The following is a 21609-nucleotide window of genomic DNA, read 5'->3' on the forward strand; positions in this document are numbered from 1 at the left end:
AATCCCTAAGGTGGCTGAATATCCATCTCCGGAGTTTAGAGAACAGCTGTTGACGTACAACGACGTAACCAAACATTATTACTTGGAGCGCAGGGAATCCGCCTTGCCTTATTTATTCTAGACTTAACAGGCCTCAGGCGGTTACATTAAGACTTCTGCAGACGCGGACGTACCCCAACTCGGTTATCATGAATAAAATTATCCTGGACTGCGGGGTTTCAATTTATTGTAGTAAGTGTGGGGGCTTGCTCAATTTCGCACGCATGCTCTGGCGCTGCTCAGTAATAGCCGGTGTGGCTTCTCACGGTTAACAGTGCTGGCAGCGAATGCCGCACACTGACGCACTGGCGGACCAACTCAGGATTGTCCAGAGGGCCTGTGTGTTTGCAGAGGGGCTTGGCCTCTCTGTCTCAACGTGGGAGCAGCCCGCATCAGTCCCTGACTGATCCTCAGGACTTAAAGTTCTCCCTACCATACCATACTGTGAACCGGCATATATAATGGTAGTCACCGCATGCTTACAGGAGGTTCCCAGGGCACAAGAGTAGATAAGGTTCTCAATAAGAGTTTTTGGGGAATATTTGAGTAACCTACGATTCTCTGATGACGTAGCAATAGTGAGTAAATCAGAGGACAAAACAAACCTCATGAACAGGGATATAAATACGGTAAGCAGAAGTGTAGGGCTGGAAATAATATTCATAAGGCTGAATTATAGTACTCGGTGGTGGTGGCAGTGGTGGGGTTGCGGGCAGAGATCAGAGCTTTACGATAAGCAGCGAGACACTGGAAGTTGTAAAGAAATATGTTTACTCAGGACAGTGAGTAGCCACGAAACCAAACCATGCAAGCGAAAGAACCAGAGGTGTAAGGAAGGTATGGAGCCCAGTTGGCACACGTTCTCAAATAATGACTGGTGACTCAAATAAGATGCAATGAGCAATTGAAAGAAAACTGATGGGTGTAACCTTAAGAGACCGGAATGAAGTAATGTGTGTGAGGGAAAGAACAGAGGTGAATGATAAAATGGTTGAAATCAACTGAACTGAGTATGGCTAAGACACGTAGTGTCTAGGAAGGATAAGCACAGGTCATCAAGGGTAACTGACTGAATTGCAAAAGAAGGTGTACGCGCGAAACGGAGACAGAAAATTTCGTGGACAAATGATGATAAGAAGTCGGCAGGTATAACGTTGAGCAGCAATCAGCAGACCGCGGTATTTTGCGGAATGAGGAAGACACCTTTGCCCTGCAGTGAGCGCAGTCACGCTAATGAAGATGTTGGGTAACTTACCGATGATTCAAGTTCGTTCATTTGTTCGGGATATGGAACTTCAAGGGCTTTGAGGAACTTCAAAGCCCACTTCTGGCAATTATTCTGCACGAGGCAGTATGTTGTACGTTTATTCATTTCCAAAAAGATCGCTGTGACTTGAGGCTCAGTGAGGAAATATTTTCCAAGGCTCTTCTGCGAAAAAAAAACAACATTTCCGCATATTCAATAGAGTGGAACATCATAGAGAAAAGTGAATCAAACAACTATAGCACGGATATGACTTGTGTCCAGCGTATGCCAAGGTTACTACGTTGCTGAAGCCACCTAGTCGCAGCTAGTTTAATACACAGTTCTTTGCCACATGAAAATAAATAAAAAATAGACGTGTCATAGAGTGAGTTCCTGTGTGAAAATTTAGCAGTATTAAAGAGACTGTTTTTAAGCAAGGATGCATGAATTACTCGTTTACATTAAAAACACAACAATTTTGTTCACGGCACACGCCTTAAGTGTTTCAGAATGAATCTGTGACTGATTGCTAGGTACGCTTATATTCATTTTTGTTAACATTTTCAACAGGCGCACATGAAAAGTTTTCACTCAACCTCTGACGCAATAACCTCAGAATGGGAAGACATAGCTACAGATGACAGCATTCGTCAGCTGCACTCTGTTTCTGTTCCTCTCTTGGATACGAGGGTCAATCTAGAAATAGTGTTTCCAAAAAACTGCAGAAGCATGAGAAGGTGCGGGAGTAAATCCTGCTCTGCATGTCTATTTCTCTACTCACGATGCCGGCCGCCCGCACTTTGATGCACCGCTAAGTTGTGACTCAGGAGCCATGCGAGAGATGTATGTGTCCATTGTTGACCAAGTCAAATACGAGATGCGTTTATTCATGCACGTTTTAATGCAAAACAGACTTCCCTTGTAGATATTCAACGTCTGTTCAGGAATGCATACGGCCACAATTGAACGTCTGGTGAACACATCTAAAAGTCGCATCTTAAGTTCCAGAACCATATAAGTAGCCAACGCTCACGGAGCAAAGACGAACTCGAAAGTGGTGAAAAGTTTCATCTTCAAATTTGGGGTGGAGTTTTATAGCATCATACTGCATATGAAGTGACGCCTGTATCGGGCACGTGTGCTAATTGTATCGGCGCGAATGCGCATCAGTGATGCGCAGTCTGTTCAAGTGCGTTCATCGGTGCCTTTATAAGCTGAGCCCAAATAAACAGCGTCGTCTTTCTTGCACCGACCATGCTGCTTTCAGCGTCGATACATGGTATCAGAAGCGGCCCCTTGACCCCGGAGGGAACCGTCCTCGCGTCTGCTACTTCAAGGATATTCTGAAGACTCCGGAGCCAGTGCGGCTGTCCGGTAATGTCACGGAAAACTGGAAGTGGTTTAAGCAGAAGTTTGAATTATTTTTTTCCAGGCAACGGCCTGCAAAAATAATTGAAGCAGCTGAAAACGGAAGCATCAAAGGCGGCGCTACTGCTGAGCATTGCCGGTGACGACGTGTCGGACGTCTTCAACAACTTCGAGTTCGGGCCGAACGAGGACAAGAACGACTACAGCACCGTGGTGAGTAAGTTTGATGCCTATCGCGCCGAAGTTAGCAATGAAGTGCACGAGAGATATGTATTCGGTTTAAGAAAGCAGGCGGAAGGGGTACCATTGTAATAAAGTTGTAATACCACAAAGTATGCATCAGTGCATGCTGAAGAGTTCATGCTGGTCACTTTGTGCTGCAGAAGTGTAAAGAGAGGACTCGAACACTTCTGTTTTGGCCCAGATTGAACGGCGACATCACAGCGGTGGTTGACGGCTGCGCAGCGTGCAGAAAATACGCGTACAGCACGCGGCAGCCACAGGAACCACTACTAATGCGAGAAGTACCGAAATGTGCCTGGTACAGGGTCAGAGTTGACATATTTGCTTATGCTGGAAGGTCATACGTCATTGCCTACGACGCCTTTTAAAATTTTCCCAAGGTTGCACGGTTGCAAAGCTCGAACACACAAATGCGGCAACCACGACCACCGCTCTTAGCGCTATGTTCGCCCGGTACAAGGTACCAGTAGAAGTTTGTATTGGTAACGGACCCCCGTTCTCTGGCCACGAATTTACCAGCTTAGCCAAGAGATACGACTTTAAGCATGTAACCTCAAGCCGCCCTTACGCGCAGTCGAACGGCTTGGCGGAGAAGGGTGTGCCAATCGTAAAACGAATCGTGAAAAAAAAAACTGCAGAGGCGAAGGAAGACTTCTGGCTGGGTCTCCTAGCCTAGCGATCAGCACGCCCTAAAAAGGGGGGGAGGTTTCCAGGTGCACTTCTGCAACGAAGGATACTTCGTTCTACACTTCCCGACTTTCGCACAGTGTCCCGTACAATTGTGACCAAGCACCGCCTAGACAAAGCTGGTAAACCTTTGGTAGTACTACAGAAGGGAACAACTGTCCGGCTTTAGCGTGCTGCTGGCTGCTCGCGAAGGTGGAAGGTGGACGCAGAAACTCCTCCACGATCCTACCTGGTAAAAATTCGGGATCTTCGCGTGATGCGGCGAAATCGCTGACATCTCATCAGGACAGAGGAACGGTTGACAGTGATCAGTCACTTCGACGAGACTCCCACAATATAGATTCCCATTCACCGGAAACTACTGCAGCCTCAGAATAAATTGCTCAAGCAGGCGAAGCGACATCGCCAGAACCACCCGAGGGAACAACACTACTAGCAAGCATAGATGGTTCTTCGACGGACATCCCGTCGCTGCCATTTCCCAGAAGGTCGACGCGTGCCACCCGCTCCCCACAGCGACTGCGTTATGACGAACATTTCAATGAAGTGCCACAAACTGTGGCGAATGGTTCTTGTTATCAAAGTGTTTCTTTTGTTTTGTGCCACGAGAGAGGATGTATCGGGCACGTGTGCTGATTGTATCGGCGCGAATGCATGTCAGTGATGCGTATTCTGTTCAAGTGCGGTCGCCGGTGCCTTCATAAGCTGAGCCCCAATAAACACTGTCGTCTTTCTTGCAGCGACCATGCTGCTGTCAACGTCGTCCATGGCGTCCGTGCTCGTGGCGCTGGCCATACAACGTCTGCAAAAATGCGCAAAAAAGTTTGACAAACGTGTTGAAAAAGTCACAGCTTTGCCACAAAGGCGAAGCAATTAACACGCTAGCAACAATTTGAAAGGTCACGCGCACAATGGAAAGTAGATCGAAGCGCTCCCCGCGTTTCTGGCGCACAAATTACGCACGAAACTTACTCACAGGTACGGATGCACGCGAATCCGCGTCTCATTTGTTACTTTGTCGAGTCTGAAAAGTGCACGCCTTTTGCGAACGGAGACTGCAATGATTGCAATGATTGCTCCTCCTCTTTAATCCGGGTAAACTACGCGTAGGAGATTAGAGCAGGCACTGCTGCGTGATGTAGTGACGCGCGCTCTTTGCGCCATCTTTCTGGTAATGCCAAAAACACAGTAGCGGTAAGTGGTAAATATAAATCTCTTGCCGTTTGAACAGTAAACAAGATTTCCTGGGGTAGCCCAAAGCTCAACGCCTCGCATTCACGACGCAGAGGTCCCGCGTTTGATTCCGCGCGCCGGAAAGTTTCTCACTGTATATTTTTCTTTCTTCCGTTTTCACCTATATAGATATGTATACATATACGATAAATATACCGTATAGGTATGCGGTATGTATACGTATGCAGACACGTATACATATACGACGACGCCGACGCCAGCAGTAAAAATCAGCCGAGAGTGCCGATATAATTTATAACACAATAAAATAGAAAAAAAGTGTCTTCTTTTCATTACTCAAGAAACACTTGTTTTCAAGGGCGCATATCGCGAAAAAAATTAATGATCTCATTTGTGTGTAACATTCTTTGGAACCTTTTTCCTGCATCAAGCCTCGTATTGTTCTCGTTGCGATGCGATAGTATGTTGTAGTTAGATAGTGTCAGAAGCAAAACGCGTGTTCTCTGTGAATAAGTCTGTACCTATGTAGCTTGGAGTGGAGAGCTTAGCCAGACTCGTGCCGGCTTTTAAGGAGCGAACCGGAAAGAAATGAGTAGGGTGAAGTCCGGCTCATTTGAAAAAAATTCTTTTCTACCAGCTGGATCTAGTGGCTTATTATAATATTTTTAATATAACCCTGAGAAAAAGAGGTACGAATTTTTCTTCTCTAGCTGACGGCTGAACGAATCATCATAGTGTATGTTGGATCAGTCACCTCAACGATTGCCTAAGCAAAAGTATTCGGAGCCTCTCTGTAGACTATGGAGAAATGCCGAATCAACTTTGCTATTGTGTTTGTAGTTCACTGCCACTGGTGCAGCAAACTGACAGCGTTGGGTTGTACAAGTTTTTCTTCCCGGTCGCGTGAAGGGAAAAATGTACCATCATTCGCTGTAGGGAATGCTGTGCAGATGTGAAGCAGCTGGCGCTAACGTTCACACTGTCGGCGGCGTTGACGCTGACGCTCATGACAGTGTTGCACAGGAGGGAAACCTGGGGAGGTGCAAAGCACGCAGTGATGGACCGGGGTTTCTTACTGGAAGATGCCAATCGCTGCTAATGAAGAATAAGAGACAGAAGGCGCTGATTAGGCAGTTAGACCAACTATGCACTTATACGTAACGCGCACGATGCGAATTTTTTTGTTCAGTGACGCACACGAGTAATCTTTTAGTGGTACTACCACGGAGGTCCGGATACAGTGTCGATATACACGGGGTGGTCAGTGATTGATATGTGGGGTTTACAGTCCCAAAAGGGTGGTCAGTGAACCGTTGCACAGTGCAAGCAGTAAATTATTTCAAACCAAGAAATTCTCTAACAGACGCTGCCTGCGTCAGCATTGCGAGGCTAGAAATGGGTAGCGTAGAATATAAATTGAGGAGGAGGGCACGCAGGCACAACGGGCATGTAAATGCTGTGGGGAAAGATGTCAAGAGGAAAGAGAGAGAGAAGCAATCGTTAGCGAGCAAATGGTGCATGGGCGTTGCCAGGAAAGAGAGGGGGAGCAGGAAAAACTGGCAGCATATCCACGGGGTGAATGATGGAGAGTGAAGCATCCGTCCGTCCATTCGTTCTTGCTTACGTCCGTCCATGCGTCTGTCTGTGTGACCGTCCATGCGTCCATCCGCCAATCCGTGCGTGCATCTGTTCGTGTGTCCGTCCCTGCGTTCGACCATGCATCCATCACTGCGTTCGTCCAAGCATCCGTCACTGCGTTCGTCCATGCATCCGCCCCTGCGCCCGTCCTTGCGTCCGTTCAACCATGCAGCCATCTGTGCATCCGTACATGCATCTCTCTGTGTGTCCATTCATTCAATTAGTCAACACTCCAAGTACCACCATCTCGAACGTTTCTTCATATATTCCGCATATAGAAGCACCGACATCCAGCGGACATTCCAAGGACTAAATCAGAGGTGGCACACACACACTTTCTTACGGCTTGCACTCCATATCTACTTCCCACCTTTAACCACCTCGAGTTCATGGTATATACTAGTTTACTGTATTCATGGCACTGCGGCCCAACGCTTACTAAACCCTTCTAAAATCAAGAAGGTTACGCCTAGCGAGTATTACCTAGCAACCCTTTCTTGTCAGATAGAGCTCAATGTACAAGCCAATGGCTGCTAATGGGGAATGAGAGACAGGAGAATTCGGCTTTTAGTTAACGCGCACGCTGCGAATTTTTCATTGTTTAACAACGCACAGGAGAAATCTCCAACCGGCACCACCTTGCAGGTCAAATCATAAGACTGGTTACGCACTACGACTACAACGAAGAACGAATGGGTGCCGCTTTAAAGAGCTTCGCCTCTGAAAGAGGGCAGAGGACACGTATGTGCAGCAAGGCAGCGACGCCACACTCCAGGTTCAGCTGGGTTCTAAATATCTTCGAATCTCTGAGCGTTATTGATGGATGAAGGCCGTTAGCCATATTCAGTAAGAGAATACTCGCATGCAGAGAGAAGCTAATAAGGGGTTCTGTTATTAATGTGAAAACGTGCAAACCTTGAATAAAACGATAACTGCGAAGTTAAGCAGAATCTCTGGCTGCAGGCCACACGGTGTGACACGAAGTGATCTGCTAAAGGCAGGCTGAAGATTAAGTTAGTATACAGGACGCTCTCCGTGACCTCTCATAATCTGAACCGGTATGTTCGCGGACAACTTGTTTTCACAGTGAAAAAAAAACAGTTAAGAGGTGGAGCTTCTGCACTTGTGTTCCTGCACAAAGTATTCTAGTTCGGCACGCACAACCTACTGCTAGGAAAAGTATTTGCTATAAAGAATCCACGTAGCAATTTTTTTGTATTTTAAAATAGATGCCACTCAGCGTTTTATTACGGGAAATAGGCGCACTTTTTCAAACCTGTAAGACTCAAAATTACGATAAGAAATGTAAATAAAGTACGAAACATGGCAGATTCCACATACAGTGGAAATCTATGATATGTGAAGCATGGATGAGAAATATTGAGACGTCATTTTAAAATTAGCAGAACGTTGCGCGGTGAGGGTAAATAATGCCGTATATGGCGTCCGTGTAATGAATATAATGTTCAGATGTGTCGTATACCTTCGTCATCTACTCATGTCCTGTGAAACCAAATTTAGTTTACGTGAGCTAGGAAAATGGCAGCGAGCACGCTATGAGCGTGGTATGTCGTCATGTTCTTACATGACAGGCGTGTCAGGATTATCATGTTTGCACCAGTCATATATTTCGTCATCCAACGACGTCGCGTAACACCAATTTTGGTATATGTAGAGCTGGCAAAACGCCTGCGGGCGCATTATGAAGGGCCCAATGTATTCCTATGTAGCATTGACGCGCGTGCACGCTGGGCACAGTGACGCAGAGTTAGCAAAACGCGAGCACTCTATAGTCTGACGCCAGGCGTGATTGGCGTGACAAGCGTCCATCGGCATCGCGCCTGGCGCCAACGGACGCGCCGATGCTTTACCCAGACAACCCTGCGTCTCTCTCTTTTTGTCACAGAGGAACACCGGACGCGCTGAAACGCGCATGCATCAAAGAAACGCAGCGTGGCGAGCGCCTGCGAGTATATGGCAGGACCGGCGCCTGGCGTCGCAACACTGGCGTCGCTACGATGGCGTGACGCGTCGAAACGAACGCCGGTGAGCATGCACACCGCACCACATTGAAATGTATTGGCACCTTGACTGTGGCATGTAGTCATGTTCTCAGATGGCACGCATCTCATAATTATTATGTTAGCACCAGGCACATACTTTCGTGATTTATTGGTGTCACGTAATACGGAATTCGGCATAAGTGAAGCTAGGGAAACGGCCACAAGCGCATCATCAGTGAATTATGCTGTCATGTTGTTAGATCACACGCATGTCGTGATTATAATGTTGGGATGTGTAATTTACCATGCCGTCCGTTCACGTCACGTATAACCAAGTTTGGTACACGTGAAGCCAGCGAAACGGCCGTGACCACATCATTAGCACATCACGAACGTAGCATGTAGTCATGTTATTACATGACACGCATCTCCTGTTTATCATGTTTGAACCAGTATCATACATTCGTTATTCATTTACGTCCCGTTACATCAAATTTGGTATATGTGAAGCTAGCGAAACGGCCGCCAGTGCATCATGAGCGTGACACGTATTCATGTTGATACATGACACAGATCTCATGACTATCATTTTTGCCCCAGTTACATACCTTAGTTATCCATTCACGTACTGTAATACCAAATTTGTTACAAGTGACAATAGCGAAACGACCGCAAGCGCATCATGAGCGCGGCATGTAGTCATGTTGTTACATGACACGCATGTGGTGATTTCTGTGTGAGGGTCTGTCACTTGTGTTTGCCATGCAATCATGCCATATTATACCAGTTTTCCAACATGCCATGTGAACAAAACTACTGCAAGAGCTGCCATACCTTGAAATGTAAATCATGACGTTCTTGACAAACAAGTCATGATTTTCATGTTATCTCAAGTCAATTATTTTCTACATACAGTCATGTTACGCCATACCAAGTTTGTTATTGATACCATTATCAAACAGCCAGTAGAATTCAAAAGTCGTAGGCAGGTAGATAGATAGATAGTTAGATAGATAGATAGATAGATAGATAGATAGATAGATAGATACTCTTAAAGTCGCCGAAACTCGCTAAAAAATGCTTCGCATTTAAAAATTGAGTATCCCACGTACAGTGAAATCAATGATATGAGAAACAGGAATGAAAAAATGTTGATGTGCCAGTTAAAAACAGCACAACGTTGCGAGGTTGAGTGAAAGACGCCGTACCAGATTTACGTGTCATAATTATCATGTTTGGATGCGTCGTTAACCTTCCTCATCTATTGACGTTTCGTCACAAGAAATGTAGTATATGTTGAGTTAGTGAAACGACCGCGAGCACGCTATCAGCGTGGTATGTTGTCATGTTCTTACATGACACGCGTGTCAGGATTATATTGTATGCATCAGTCATATATTTTGTAATTCATTGACGTCACGTGCCAGCGAATTTGGTATATCTGGACCTCGCAAAAGTGCCGCGAGCGCCTCATGAAAGGCCCAATATACTCAAATGTAGAATACACGCGCGCGCATGCTAGGCACAGCGACGCTACTTTAGCCAAACGCGAGCACTCTGTAGTCTGCCGCCAGGCGTGACCGGTGCGACCAGCGTCCGTCGGCGCGGCCCGACGGCAACCCGTGCAAAATCCGCCATGCTGCATTTTGCACCGATGCATTACCCAGACAACACAGCATCTTCCTCTTTTTGTGACGGAGGGACGCCGCACGCGCTGGAACGCGCATACGTCAAAGCATCGCAGCGCGGCGCGCGCCTGCAAGTATTGGTGGTGGTGGTTAACATTTATTAAGAAAAGCACAGAGGGTTGCACTACAAATGCACTTGGTTGGTCTCCTTATTCCAGAAGTCCACTGGAGGTCAGCGCTGCTCTGGCGCAGGCCAGCAGGGAGCGTTGAGCGTCCCGGGTGGAGCAGCCGAGCAGGAACTCCTCTACTACTCACTATGTGGGGTTTAACGTCCCGAAACCACCATTTGATTATGAGAGACGCCGTAGTGGAGGGCTCCGGAAGTTTTGACCACCTGGGGTTCTTTAACGTGAACCCTAATCTGAGCACACGGGCCTACAACATTTCGGCCTCCATCGGAAATGCAGCCGCCGCAGCCGGTATACGAACCCGCGACCTGTGGGTCAGCAGCCGAGTACCTTATCCAGTAGACCACAGAGGCGGGGCAGCGAGAACTCCTCCCAAGCCTCTTTGTGGGTAGGGGAAAAGGGGATGAAAAAGAAAGAGGTATAGCTGGGCATACTGCAATTATGTGGTACATGTCGGCCAGCACCTCCCAGTGCGCACAGTAGCCATGTATACCCGGCATGAAATGCTAGGCGGCTTCAGGAGAGAAGAAGGTGTTCGTCTACAAGTGTCTCAGAAGTCGCTCGTCCCCTTTAGAGAGACCCCGTGCAGGTTCCGGGTGAAGACGGCACGAGTTTTGATAATAATCAAGGATTTCGCGGTACTGCGTAAGAGATGAGGTGCCGGGGGGAGACGCGGGGTCGAAAGAGGTAATGGCCTGGGAGAGAGAAACGCTGGCAGCGGCATGAGCCGCTTCGTTACCGGGGCGACTCGTGTGGCCAGGAGACCATACGATGCGAATGGAGTGAGGTTCAAAGCGCCATGAGGCCGCCTGGAGAAGGTCGGCGGCCAGAGGAGCTTTGGTACCTTGCAGGTATCGGGAACAGGCGATGCGTGAGTCCGTGATGATCACTCTTGCTGAGCGGTGAGAGGCCGCCAAAGCGATGGCTACCTCTTCGGTCTGAGTTGCATCAGGTGAGCGGAAAGAGATGCCGTCAACGTGGTGAGCCTCGGATATCACTGCCGCCGTAAAGTGTCCCGAGGAGGCTGGGCCTGAGACATCTATGTAGAAGACACCAGGAGCGTTGAAGTATCGAATATGGAGAAGTTGTGTTCGGGCTAAGCGTCTGCTTCTATTTTGACTGGGATCCGTGTTGCGAGGAAGAGGCTCGACCCAAAGTTTTTGCCGCCAAAGCTACTGAATGAAAGAATCGGGTGGTGGAGTAGAAATTGGGTTCTGTGACAGCCTGTCCAAAAGGCAGTGTCCATGAACCGCCTGGGACAGGCGGTTAATTCGATTGGTGCGATGAGCCTGCCGCAACTCCGCATACGAGTTGTGCACTCCCAAGGCCACAATGCTATGATTGGAGGTAGCAATGGGGAGGTCTAGTGCTTGATTATAAACCGATCGGAGCAGTGCGTTCAACTGGTTCTCGTGGTGGCGACGTAAGCGAAGGTACGGGGTAGCGTAGAGGACTCGGCTGGTTACAAACGCGTGAACCAAGCGAAGGGAGTTCCGACCATGAAGGCCGCCATGTTTGGTGGAGACCCCCCGAATCATACGGCTAACCTGCTCACTAGTGCGCCGAAGAAGTGCAATGGTGGAGCCAGGCTTCATAATAGAAGTGATGTAGAGGTCCAGTATGCGGAGCTCTGAGACAACCGATATGAAGCCAGATGGCAGAGATATCTGAGGTGGCGGTAGAGATGATACCGAGAGAGGAGGTGGTTTGGTAGGGGAACACTCCAGTCCGCATAATAAGGCGTAAGTGTCCACAATAAGTGGCGCTCACTGTATGCGGTCTTCAATTTCTGCAGGGGAGCCCGAATCGGTCCAGATAGTGATGTCATCCGCGTACAGAGCGTACGGTATGCCTTGGACCTGAGCGAGGAGTGCAGGAAGTTTGAGCATGACCAAATTGAAAAGGATGGGCGATAGAACCGCTCCCTGTGGTGTACCGCCGTTGCCTAATGTATACGGACCATGTTCGGCAGAGTCGATGCAGATGAAAGCGGTGCGATGTGAAAGGAATGACCTAATGTACCGGAAAGCTTTCGAGTCACAGTTCGTGCTGTTAAGATTGGTAAGGGTAATGCTATGCTTTTCATTGTCGAAGGCACCCTGGAGATCGAGGGCTAGGATGGCTTTGTCATTGTGGCGCATCGTAGTAGGTACAATGATGCCGTGCTGGAGTTCGAGAAGGACGTCCTGCACAGACAGATGGGGGCGAAACCCGAACATCGAGTCACCAAAGACGCCACTCCTTTCCAGATATGCGGACAGGCGGTCGCGGACCAAGGTCTCCATAAGTTCGCCCATGCAAGAGGTGAGCGAGGGTCGCAACACCTGAATGCTGACCGGCTTGCCTGGTTTGTTAATTAAAATGACCACCGAAGTGGTCCATTCCGGGGGTAAGGGTTTACCGTCCCATACTGCGTTCATCAAATGTAAGAGAGAGAGTTGTGCGTAATCGGGAAGGTTGGCTAATGGAGTGACTGTAATGCCATTTCTTCCTGGTGCAGTACCTCGCTTCATTTTAGCTAACGCCGCCCGAAGATCGGAGAGCGTGAAGGGGGCATCAAGTTCTGAGTTGGGGAGCCCGGAGTAGACGTACTCGAAGCCCATGGGGTCAATCGTACGACAGAGATAGCGGTGGCAGAGGTCGTTTGCAAGTGTGCTCGTCGGGCCCCGGTAGGCACAGTAAGCGCGGCGAAGCTAGCGTCGTGTTTCCCCACGGGTGGTAGAGGGATCCATGAGGCTCCGAAATAGTCGCCATGTATTTTTTGAGCTCATCTAACCTGCAGCTTTCACACAGGCATCGACCCAATTTGCATCCACAAGCTGGGGAGAGTAGGCAGCAGCCTCGGAGGGAAGCATTTCAATGCGGGAGCGAAGCTTACGATTTAGCTTAGATCGTCGCCACCAGCGGGTAAGGCTGTGGCGTGCATCCCAAAGGTGGAGGAGGTGGGGATCCACAGCAGGGGCTGATGTGGAAGTGGGAATGTGTTTCGTGTATGATTGCTGTGTATAGAGGGCGTATGATGCCCACGCCTGGTAGTCCTCTGGGGAGGAGAGCAAGGGGAAAGGCTTAGTGCGAACAGCTGACCAGTCCATCATACGCGCTTAGCCCCAGATTTGGCGCATTTTCCGCTTCGGGAAGGCGATCTTCAGCAGAAAATGATCACTGCCAAGAGTGTCATAGAGCTTTTCCCACGTAGCCTGCCAAATGTTACGCGCGAGTGAGAGGTCTAGACGTGTATCGTGTGTCACCGAATATCCCAAACGCGTGGGATGCACTGGGTGAGTGAGCAGTGTAGAAGCAAGAGTGTATGTAAGTTCTTTAAGCTTCCGGCCACGAGGCTTTTCAAAGTGGTATCCCCAGTGTGGGCTAGGAGCATTGAAGTCTCCGACTACCACGAAGGGTTGCAGTAAAGTCAGGTTCTCTTCTTCTCGATGTAGAAGAAACCACTTCTCCCCACTCGGCGCCCGAGGCACACCACCCGCGGTGGTGTAGCAAAGTGGGAGAAGAAACGTACGCCGCTATCCCAATAGCGGCTATTGGCCTGCTGGACGCTTGACGATGAAGCAGAAGCAACGCTGAAGAAGTTCTAGATGGCTGAGAAAAACTTGTATTCACAGATTTTACAAAACAATGGACATCACTGTTACAAAAAAAGAAAAGAAAAACAACTTGGAAATGAACCGGCTTCTGTAGGGCGACCCTACGGGGTTCGGCGGAGCGGATGGTGCCTAACACCGCAAGCTCGGTTCAGAACCCTCGGCGGAGCCACGGGGCCTCTTCTTATCTCTTCCTGGCGCTCCGCCCTTACCACACTCTCGGCACATAATCACCTGCTTGTCCTTTGATTGGACAGTACATCGGGTAGATTAAAAAAAACGCCACGAGGATCCCTCCTTCGTGCACGTGGGACTCATGCACTCTCCCCAAACAACACAACAACCAAAACGTAAATAAAACAAAACTAGAAAAAGCATAGAGGCCAGGGCCAGCTTCGCGGCGCACAATTATCTAGACAGAGCTAGCCGTACTCGGTATTGCCGCCGTAGCGCGTTTTCCCTCTACCACGTGAGTTTCTTGACGACGGGGCTATAATCCTCTTGCCTCTGTGTGCCGTACGAGGAACCGCTCGCTGACCACGCATATTTCTGCTTTCGAGTTCCTTTGCCCAGATAAACGGGGACGCAGTCGAAGACATGCCCGATTCAACAATAGGCAACCCAGGCGTCGAACGGGCGGCCGTCACCATTTCCCGTGTCGCGAGCCCGCTTCTGGGAGTTACTGGACCAAAGCCGGACCGGCAGAAAAGGTCGTCGGTGACTTCAGAGTTTTCGCAACGCGCGCCGCCGATTCTGCAGGCGCGCAAACAGTACGTGGCCGGGCCATACGCCGAACCGATGCGAGGAGTCACCGCGGTGCGCGGGGTCTCGGAAGAGGCCCATTGATGCGCCGACTTCCCGTTCCGAGAGGCAATTAGGGGGCCGTCACACCGACGTTTCTAATCTCACCCCTTCCGTTGCCCCGGTTGGTTCCCTTTTCCTTGAGTTAGTAGTAACTGGAAACGCTCGACCGTCTCTGGCGTTGAACAAAGCAGTGTAATATGCTGGCGCCGTGTGTCTGCGCTCGCGGCAAAACCGGTCGGTCGTGCTTCGACCGCTTGTCACTCAAGCAACGCTGGCGGCCCGCGGCTGGCATGCCCTCCCAAGCTTACACCGCAAAGCAAATAAAAGCACACAAAAATTGCCGCGCTACCGATTCTTACCGCAGTCCTACAGTGGCCAAGCGGCCGCTTGGAGAGCCCTGTAGAAAAGTTCCGCGAAAGTGACCCGCTGTATATGTGGGGGACAGTACACACTAAGAATATGAATTGATGGAGTATCTCATTTCTGGGGAAGAACGGAGATCAAGCAATAATCGTAGGGGAGGTATAGGTACAGATCTACCTGAATAGCCATAAATGTTTTGTGAAGAAGTAGTCTAGTGGTAGTGCCGCCTGTAAAGGAGCAGTAGCTCGAGAGGGTAGGGTTTGAACCGCATTCTTGAAGGGCGACGACGGCAGGAAGAGAGCCCCGAGATTGAAGGAAGAGCAAAAGATGTGCACGCTTTCGCCTGTTCTTGAATTCCCTGCAGTTCCATCGAAGGATTTTGAATTGAGATGACAGTGAAAATGTAATTGACAGTGTCGCCATGATAAAAATCTAAAGTTTGTTGAAGTATTGGCAGGACCGGCGCCTGGCGTGGCAACGCTGGCGTGACGCGACGAAATGAACGCCGGAGAGCACGCGCACTGCGTGACATCGAAATGTATTGGCGCCTCGACTGTGGCATGTAGTCATGTTCTCACATGACACGCATCTCATGATTATCCTGTTTGCACCAACCACATACCTTCGTCGTCCATTGGCTTCACGTAATACCAAATTTGACATATGTGAAGCTAGGAAAACGGCTGCGAGCGCATCGTCGGTGTGGCATTTAGTACAGTTGTTACATGAAACGCATGTCGTGATTATCATGTTTGTATGTGCCATTTACCTATGTCGTTCATTCGCCTCGCATAATACCGAGTTTGGTACATGTAAAGCTATCGAAACTGCTGCGAGCGCAACATGAGCGCAGAATGTAGTCATGTTGTTATATGACACGCATCTTATGGTAATATGTTTGCACCAGTATCCCACCTTCGTCATCCATTCATGTCCCGTAATACTAAATTGGGCATATGTGAGGTTAGCGAAACGGCCACCAGCACATCATTAGCGTGTCAATTAGTCATGTTGTTACATCACACGGCGTCTCATGATTATCACGTTTGCACCAATCACACATCTTCGTCATTCATTCACGTACCGTATTACCAAATTTGGTATATGTGACGCTAGCAAAACGGCCGCAAGCGCATCATGAGCGTGGCATGTAGTCATATTGTTACATGACACGCATGTCCTGATTGTCATGCTAGGGTTGGTCGCTTGTGTTTGCCATGCAATCATATCATACCATACCAGTTTTGCAACATTTCATGTGAACGAAATCACCCCAAGAGCTGCAGGACCATAAATTGTAAATCATGACATTCATGACATACATGTCATGACTTTCATATTATGACTTGCCAGAGATCCTCTTCGCACAGTCATGTTATGCCATACCAAGTTTGGTATCGATACTGTAATTGAAACGGCCAGGAGCTAAACGTCGTAGACGGTTTGATAGATAGATAGATAGATAAATAGATAGATAGATAGATAGATAAATAGATAGATAGATAGATAGATAGATAGATAAATAGATAGATAGATAGGTAGATAGATACGCTCAAAGTCGCCGAAGTTCACTAAGAAATGCTTCGCATTTAATATATCGCTGGTTTGTGCTGCGTGATGTCTAAAAAAGCTACATGTTAGACATGAAGGCATATTTCATATACTGCACAAAGAAAAAAAATTGGCTAATCACATGTACAGTGAGAATCGATGATATGTAGAGCACGAATAAGGACGGTTGATATGCCACTTCAATATCACCACAACTTTACGAGATAGATGCAAATTAGGCCGTACACGACGTCCGTGTCATGATTATCATGTTTGAATGTTTCGTTTACCTTCGTCATCTATTTCCGTCACGGGATTCCAAATTAGTATATGTGGAGCTAGCAAGGCAGCTGCGAGCACGCTATGAGTGTGGTACGTTCTCATGCTCTTACATCACGCGTGTCTCATGAATATCATGTTTGCACCAGGCATATGCCTTCATAATCCATTGACGTCACGTAACAGCAAATTAGGTATATGTGGAGCTAGCGAAACTGCCTCGAGTGTATCAAGAAGAACCCAATATACTCCCCATCCTAACGTTGACAGCGACACTACGTTAGCAAAAGGCCAGCTCTCTATAGTCTGATGCCGAGCGTGACCGGCAGGACCGTCGTCCGTTGGCAACCGACACAAAATGCGAAATGCTGCATTGGACGCCCATGCGTAAGCCAGACAGCACTGCGTCTCCCTCTTTTCCAGACGGAGTAATGCCGGAAACTCTGAAACGCGCATGCGTCGAAGCAGCGCAGCGCTTGCCTGCGTGCCTGTGCCGGTCCTGCGAGGCAGAACCGGTGCCTAGTGCGGCAACACCAGCGCGACGCGACGAAACGAATGCCGGTGGTGGGGGTGGTGGTGGTGAAAGCGTATTTATTTATTTATTTACATAAAATTTTCGGCGGAGAAGCTCCGAGTGGTCGGAGATGCTTGGTTTGCGGTGGGGGGGGGGGGGGGGCCTTAGTCGAGGGCTCCGCTTGCAGCAGCCGCTCTGCGGGCCCGGTTGATCAGACTCAACTGATCTTCCAGGTTCTCGCTGGCCAGCAGCTCTTCCCATCGCTCCGCTGTTGGATTTTGTACTGGTTGTAAGGCTGTAATGGCCTGACACTCCCACGTGACGTGGTACAGAGTTGCTTTAGCTGAACACCATGGGCAGAGAGGAGAGTATGCCGAGGGGTGCATTTTACTCAGGATGTGCAAATTTTGAAACGTGCCGGTTTGAATTTGCCTCCAGCTGACCGATTCCTCTTTATTTAGTGTTCAGTGTGGTAGTGAATAAGCTTTCCTAAGTCCTCTGTAATGGTTTAGTATGGCCGAATAGTCGCAAAGGACCGGAACGAGTTCCTCAGGGGCAGAGTTGGAAGGTGCTCGGCTCACATACCTTCGAGCTACCCTATCCGCTGCCTCCTTCCTTTCCAGTCCCCAGTGGCCCGCAGTCCATATAATCCGATGCCAAATTCTGAGTAGATGTGTAATGGAATGCTCGCCAGTGTCTGTAACGCTCAGGATAACGTTGAGAGCGGGTTGGCTGATGCGCCCCTGTAGGTCGTTGCGGCAAGCTGCTTGAGAGTCCGTGAGAATTATCAGCGACCTTCGTTGTCTGTAGCCGAAGGCGAGAGCAAGCTCGAAGGCAGTTTCTTCAGCATCGGTGATGTTGTGGCACCGCACGGAAGCGCTAGTACGTTCTGTGAGTGTGTGATCCACGACTGTGGCTACAGCTATATTGTTTGCATGGTCGTAGTTGGCGGCATCAACATAGTACATAGTGTTCTTGTGTGCATAAGTTCGCTCGAGGGCTTCCAATCTGCCTTCCCTCCGGCCCTGATGTAGTCGGGGATCCATATTGCGGGGGATGGGAGCAACCTTATAAGTGGGTCGAAGTTGGTCCGGAATGGGCTTGCGACGAGCTGCGTCGTGAAACTGGCTGATGTAGCCAAGGCGTAGGAGCAGGTCACGGCCTGTAGGTGTTTGCGTGAGCCGTTGCAGTTGTGTGGCGAGTTGCGCTTTACAAAGTTCCGCAAAGGTGTTGTGTAGGCCCAATGCGAGGAGCTCGCTAGAAGGAGTACCCGGTGGTAGCTTGAGTGCCGCTTTGTAGGCTTTGCGGAGCATTGCGTCTACTTGGTCCTGTTCGCTTTTGGTGAGGTGTTGGTAGGGCAACCTGTATGTTACCCTACTGACCACGAGGCTACGTATGAGTTTCAGGGTGTCTTCCTCGCGCATGCCATGGCGACGAGTGGCTACCCGAGATATAATTCGGGCCACTTGCAGTGTAGTGGTGCGGAGAGGGGAAAGTGTGTGATTCACATGGCGGTTCGACTGTACCCACATGCCTAATATTCGAATGGTGGATTTCTCTGGGATTTGTTTGCTAGCAAGGACGACCTGGAGGCGGGAGCATTGATTGTTCTGCGCCGATGGTGGGAGCTTGCGTCGATAAATTCGTAGAAGCTCAGATTTTTCTGTTGCACAGGCCAGGCCTCGTGCCTGCGCGTATTGTTCGACGCATGTGGCTGACTGCTGCATGTTATATTTTTTTCTCCAAGGGACCACCGCGTGGCCACACGGTGGTATCGTCCGCATACATTGCGTGATGGATGCCATCGATGCGGTGGAGTTCATGTGCCAGATCAACTATAGCTACATTAAAGAGTAGCGGGGAAATCACTGATCCCTGCGCGGTGCCCTTGTTCGGAACCCTGATAACATGTGATCAGATGGATCCGAGACCAACTGTGGCATTGCGGTCCGACAAGAAGGCGTGAACATAACTGTAGACGCGCTGCCCACAATGAAGGACCTCGAGGCCCTCATGTATGGCCTGGTGGCTAACGTTATCAAATGCGCCCTTAATGTCTAAAGTCAAGATAATGTTTTCTTCTTGCTGGGGGGCGTTATAAATTACTTGTTGCAGTACATCCTGCGTTGAAAGATGTGCCCGTCACCCGTACATTGAGTGCGGGAAAAGGTCATTGTCCTCGAGGTAATCTTGCACGCGATTAGTGATGACGCGCTCGAAGAGTTTACCAAGGCAGGAAGTTAGGGATATTGGTCGGAGATTTTCGATCTGAAGCTTTTTGCCCAGCTTCGGTATCATTATGACCTCCGCGTGCTTCCATTCAGGAGGAAGCGTGCCACGTTGCCAAAGATCATTGAACAACGCCGTGATTTCTTGTACGGCGCTGTCGTTGAGGTTCCTGATAAGGGAGTACGTGATTCCGTCTGCCCCAGCAGCTGTGTTGCAATTGCTGCTGCAAAGGGCTGCGTAAACTTCGTCCACCGTTATTGGTCGGTAGAGAGTGTCATTGGCACGTCCACGATACGCAGCCTGAGATGCGGGTGGGTAGAAATCGCCAAAGCATTTTCGCCGGACTTGATCCAACAGCTCATCGTCAGTACCCTCAAAGGCGTGTATGAGGCGCATGACTGACTTATTCGTCTCATTTTTTGTTCTAGCTGGGTCCATCAAAGCGCGCAAAATGTGCCACGCGTGGGCCGTGCCCAATGAGCCTCGAAGAGAGTCACTAAACTGGGCCCAATTGAGTCGTGCCAGTTCTGTAGCGTACTGCTCTGCCTGAGTGGCGAGAGTGGCGATCCTTAGCTTGAGGCGTCGGTTATGTTTTTGCGTCCTCCATCTGTGGATGAGGCTCCTTCGGGCCTCCCAGAGATGTAGCAGATGGCCGTCCACTTCCGGCAGTGCAGGTGTTCTGTTAATGGTGGTGGTCCAACGCTCTCGAATTTCTTTAAGTTGGGTGCACCAGTCAGTGAGGCTTGTGAGGCTGTCGAGTGAATATTCGCTCTCACGACGAAAGGCGTCCCAGTTTGTGATGCGTGCTTTTCCAATAGACCAACGCGCTGCACTCTCTGTAACTTTTGTGCGGAGAATGAAGTGGTCGCTGCTCAAGGATTCCTGCTGGTTGTCCCAGTTATAGTTTGCACGGCCACGGGCGAAGGCGAAATCGGGGCAAGTGTCCCCGCACACACTGTTGCCGATGCGGGTAGAGAACGCGAGATCCGTAAGCAGTTCAAGCTGAAATTTTTCAGTGGCAGCCGCAAGCTGTTTGCCTTTGACATCCGAACGGTTGTATTCCCAGCGTTCATCGAGAGCGTTAAAGTCACCGAGCAGTAAGAGTTCTTTTCCCTGGGCCAATCGGCAGGCACCTTGGATGAGGGCGTGGAAATCAATGATTTTTTGCTTTGGGGCACTACATACGTCGACAATGATGATACTTCGCTTTTCTCCTTTCTTTTTTTTTGCCTGAGAACTCGCTCCAAATTCACATGTTCTATGTTGGTGTCTGGGATGTTGTCTAAGCCAACTGCGGTTAGCGCTTTGTCTATCAGGATGGCCACTTTGCCCTTTGTTTGACTATTATAGGACTCATAACCTGAAAATATCGGTGGTGTTTCGGGCTCCTGAAGCGCTATGCCATCTGGCCGAGCAAGGTGTGTTAATGTACTGTTTGAGGAGGCTCCGCTTTCTGCGGAAGCCGTGGCAGTTCCATTGCCAGACTTCTAAGTGTTCGCCAATGAGTGGGGCTGTGCTGCCCATGGTTTATTCGTTGAGTAGAAAGGCGTGAGTATCAGAATCTCGGCTTGCGACGCCGATGTAGGAGTGAGGGTGAGGGCGCTGGGTGTTCATGCGGGGGTAGCGAGGATTTCAAATTCTAATCCTAAATGTAATTCAAATCCTAGACTATGGTAACCTTGATCTGTCGTGGCGTGCGAGCTACGAGTGGCCCTCTTCCTGCGTATGTTTTCTTGCGCCTCGAAGCGCGTCTCGAGAGAGTCGAGGCGTTCTCCGAACTGCATGAATACAGCACTGAATTGTTGCGATAGCTGCTGCGCGAGCGTTGAGAGCATTTCGCGTAACTCTTCGCGTGTGACTGTGGTGCCCGCGCAGCAGAATTTGATACCGCCGTTTTAGGGATTTTCTGTCTCTTGGGGGAGGTTGGGTTTTTTTTTGGGGAGTCGGCTGGCGAGCCAAGACGCGCAACTAGGGTATGAAGTTGAGAACTGTCTTTGCCTTGACGTGCCCTAACGGCCGCCAGCTCCTGTTTGAGTTTT

The 21609-nt window shown here is 49.3% G+C and overlaps 2 long non-coding RNA genes across 2 annotated transcripts in view; one reads left to right on the forward strand and one right to left on the reverse strand.

Annotated features, from left to right (window-relative positions):
* The window catches only part of LOC119179673 (uncharacterized), a 48609-nt gene extending 47146 nt beyond the window's left edge, over window positions 1–1463 (reverse strand). The window contains exon 1 of the long non-coding RNA XR_005110848.2: window positions 1295–1463. This is a non-coding gene — a long non-coding RNA (uncharacterized LOC119179673). The remainder of the gene's footprint in view (window positions 1–1294) is intronic.
* A 1094-nt stretch (window positions 1464–2557) lies between these two features.
* LOC119179672 (uncharacterized) lies at window positions 2558–3730 on the forward strand. Its single transcript, XR_005110847.2, has 3 exons — window positions 2558–2659; window positions 2718–2866; window positions 3664–3730. It is a non-coding gene; the product is annotated as an uncharacterized LOC119179672 (long non-coding RNA).
* The last annotated feature ends 17879 nt before the right edge of the window (window positions 3731–21609 follow it).

Source organism: Rhipicephalus microplus, chromosome 7 (assembly GCF_043290135.1).
Source record: "Rhipicephalus microplus isolate Deutch F79 chromosome 7, USDA_Rmic, whole genome shotgun sequence".
Taxonomy (NCBI): Eukaryota; Metazoa; Arthropoda; class Arachnida; order Ixodida; family Ixodidae; genus Rhipicephalus; species Rhipicephalus microplus.